Here is a 4133-nt window from a genome sequence, read left to right on the forward strand (position 1 = left end):
GATATATTAGTTAGAAAGAAAGAGATAGATAAGTTAGAAATAAAGAAAGATTAGTTTGAAAAATGAAAGAAAAGTAAAATAGAAAGAATGGTTAGAAATGTTAGGAAAAAACAAAGAATAGTTAGAGAGAGAGAAAGAAAGAAAGAAAGAAAGAAAGAAAGAAAGAAAGAAAGAAAGATGGATTAGTTAGAAAGAAAGAAAATTGATTAGTTAGAAAGAAAGAAAGATGGATTAGTTAGAAAGAAAGAAAGATAGATTAGTTTGAAAAAATAAAGAAAAGAAAATGAAAAAAAGAACGAAAAGAAAGAAAGAAAGAAAAGTAAAAAAGAAAGAATAGTTAGAAAGGAAAAAAAGTTAAAAAGAAAGAATAGTGAGAAAGGAAAAAAGTGAAAAAGAAAGAATAGTGAGAAGGAAAGAAAGAAAGAAAGGAAAATGGATTAGTTTGAAAGAAAGAGATTAGTTAGAAAGAAAGAAAGATAGATTAGTTAGAAAGAACGAAAGATAGATTAGTTAGAAAGAAAGAAAGAAAGATAGATTACTTAGAAAGAAAGAAAGAAAGAAAGAAAGAAAGATAGATTAGTTAGAAAGAAAGAAAGAAAGAAAGAAAGAAAGAAAGAAAGAAAGATAAATTAGTTAGGAAAAAGAAAAATTGGTTAGGAATAAAGAAAGAAAGATTAGTTCGAAAAATGAAAAAGAAAAGAAAAGTAAAAAAGAAAGAAAGTAAAAAAGGAAAGACAGAAAAAAATAGAAAAGAAAGAATAGTTAGAAAGAATAGTTGAAAAAAAGAAAGAAAGAGAGAAAGAAGAAAGAAAGAAGAAAGAAAGATTAGTTTGAAAAAAGAAAGAAAAAAAGTTAAAAAGAAAGAAAAGTAATTATTAAGAAAAGTAATAAAGAAAGAAAGAAAAAAGAAAGTAAAAAAGAACGAATAGTTAGAAAGAATAGTCGAAAGAAAGAAAGAACGAAAGAGAGAAAGAAAGAAAGAAAGAAAGAAAGAAAGAAAGAAATGTTAGGAAAAAAGAAAGAATAGTTAGAAAGAAAGATAGTATAGTTAGGAAGAAAGAAAGAAAAAAAGAAAGAAATAAAGAAAGAAAGAAATGTTAGGAAAAAAGAAAGAATAGTTAGAAAGAAAGATAGAATAGTTAGATAGATAGAAAGAAAGAAAGAAAGATGGATTAGTCAGAAAGAAAGAAAGATCAGTTTGAAAAAATAAAGAAAAAAAGATCAGCTTGAAAGAAAGATTAGTAAGAAAGAAAGATTAGTTAGAAAGAAAGAAATTAGTTTAAAAAAATAGTTAGATCTAAAGAAAGATTTGTTTGAAAAAAGAAGGACAGAAAAAAGTAGAAAAGAAAGAATAGTTAGAAAGAATAGTTGAAAAAAAGAAAGAAAGAGAGAAAGAAAGAAAGAAAGAAGAAAGAAAGATTAGTTTGAAAAAAGAACGAAAAGAAAGAAAGAAAAGTAAAAAAGAAAGAAAAATAAGAAAGTAAAAAAGTAAAAAAGTAAGAATAGTGAAAGAAAGAAAGAAACAAACATTAGATTAAAAGAAAGAATCGTAAGAAAGAAAGAGAATAGTTAGAAAGAAAGACAAGTAAAGAAAGACAGAAAGATGGATTAGTTACAAGAAAGATAGATTAGTTAGAAAGAAAGAGATAGAATAGTTAGAAAAAAGAAAGATTAGTTAGAAATAAAGAAAGATTAGTTTGAAAAAAGAAAGAAAAGTAAAATAGAAAGAATGGTTAGAAATGTTAGGAAAAAATAAAGAATAGTTAGAAATAGAAAGAAAGAAAGAAAGAAAGAAAGAAAGACAGAAAGAAAGAAAGAAAGAAAGAAAGAAAGAAAGAAAGAAAGAAAGAAAGATTAGTTAGAAAGAAAGAAAATGGATTAGTTAGAAAGATAGATTAGTTAGAAAGAAAGAAAGATAGATTAGTTAGAAAGAAAGAAAGATAGATTAGTTAGAAAAAATAAAGAAAAGAAAACGAAAAAAGAACGAAAAGAAAGAAAGAAAGATAAGTAAAAAAGAAAGAATAGTGAGAAAGAAAGAAAGAAAGAAAGAAAGAAAGAAAGAAAGACAGAATGAAAAATGGATTAGTTAGAAAGAAAGAGATTAGTTAGAAAGAAAGAAATATAGATTAGTCAGAAAGAAAGAAAGAAAGAAAGAAAGAAAGAAAGAAAGAAAGAAAGAAAGAAAGACAGAAAGAAAGAAAGAAAGAAAGAAAGAAAGAAAGATTAGTTAGAAAGAAAGAAAATGGATTAGTTAGAAAGATAGATTAGTTAGAAAGAAAGAAAGATAGATTAGTTAGAAAAAATAAAGAAAAGAAAACGAAAAAAGAACGAAAAGAAAGAAAGGAAGAAAAGTAAAAAAGAAAGAATAGTGAGAAAGAAAGAAAGAAAGAAAGAAAGAAAGAAAGAAAGAAAGAAAGAAAGAAAGAAAGAAAGAAAGACAGAATGAAAAATGGATTAGTTAGAAAGAAAGAGATTAGTTAGAAAGAAAGAAATATAGATTAGTCAGAAAGAAAGAAAGAAAGAAAGAAAGAAAGAAAGATAGATTAGTTAGAAAGAAAGATAAAAGAAAGATTGGTTAGAAATAAAGAAAGATTAGTTTGAAAAAAGAAAGACAAGTAAAAAAGAAAGAAAGAAAAGTAAAAAAGAAAGAATGGTTAGAAAGGAAGAAAGTAAAAAAAAGAAAGAAGTTAGAAAGAAAGAAAGAAAGAATGGTTAGAAAGGAAGAAACAAAGAAACATAGATTAGTTAGTTAGAAAGAAAGATTAGTTTGAAAAAAGAAAGAAACGAAAAGTTAAAAAGAAAGAAAAGTAAAAAAGAAAGAAAGAAAAAGAAAGAAAGACAGTAAAAAAGAAAGAATAGTTAGAAAGGAACAAAATTTAAAAGAAAGAAAGAAGAAAGAAAGAAAAAAGAATGAAAGAAAGAAAGATTAGTTAGAAAGAAAGAGATTAGTTAGAAAGAAAGAAAGATTAGTTAGAAAGAAAGAAAGATTTGAAATTAGAAGTTAGAAAGAAAATAAAGAAAGATTAGTTTGAAAAAAGAAAGTTAAAAAAGAAAGAATGGTTAGAAAGGAAGAAAAGTAAAAAGTAAAAAGAAAGAAAAAAGAAAGATGGATTAGTTAGAAAGAAAGAAAGACAGATTAGTTGGAAAGAAAGAAAGATTAGATTGAAAAAAAGAAAGAAACAAAAAGTAAAAAAGAAAGAAATGTTAGTAAAATGGATGGATGGATGGATAGATCCAGAGAGAGAGAGAGAGAGAGAGAGAGAGAGAGAGAGAGAGAGAGAGAGAGAGAGAGAGAGAGAGAGAGAGAGAGAGAGAGAGAGAGAGAGAGAGAGAGAGAGAGAGAGAGAGAGAGAGTATTAGTTATTAGTTAAAAAGAAGATACATAGCTTAAAGCTCAAATGAGTATCAAGGGCTTCTGTTAAACAGTTCAAACAGTCTTGGACATTTGGTCAATGAAAGTCTATGGGATTTTTATGATTTTTAATATAAATTTTTAAGAAAACTGAAACTCAAATCAGTCTGAGAAGAAATAGCAACTCAGGTCAGAACAGTCTGAAGGTCTGACCCGAGTTTGGTGGTCGTATCTTTAACGGTCTAGGAGGTGATAGCCTACAGTCTAACATTTGGCTCAGAAGAAGAAGAAGAAGAAGAAGAAGAAGAAGAAGAAGAAGAAGAAGAAGAAGAAGAAGAAGAAGAAGAAGAAGAAGAAGAAGAAGAAGAAGAAGAAGAAGAAGAAGAAGAAGAAGTACAATATCAGTAAGTTGGCTTTTCCAAGCCAACTTAATTACACTTGTAATTAGTAGAAAAGAGTGTCATGAAACTATTTAGTTATGTTTTATAATGTATAATATATTAAAATTAGTGTTTTTATATTTAATATTATAGAAATATAATCAATATTTGATACAAGATACATTTATTTATCAGACTTCGTAAAGTAAAATCTGGGTTCTAAAAAAAAAGGCAAAAACACTATCTTATATGATGTTTCATATTATGCCAAATACATTTGAATAATAATAATTATTATTTATAGAGTAATATTGAATTATGAATTCATTTTTGTCGGTGTTCATTTCATTTTAACAAGTATAAAACAAATTTGAGAAAGTTTAGAGTTCAACTACGTTGTC

Source organism: Siphateles boraxobius, unplaced genomic scaffold (assembly GCF_051911475.1).
Source record: "Siphateles boraxobius isolate OS27281-9 unplaced genomic scaffold, OSU_SipBor_1 5, whole genome shotgun sequence".
NCBI classification, from domain to species: domain Eukaryota; kingdom Metazoa; phylum Chordata; class Actinopteri; order Cypriniformes; family Leuciscidae; genus Siphateles; species Siphateles boraxobius.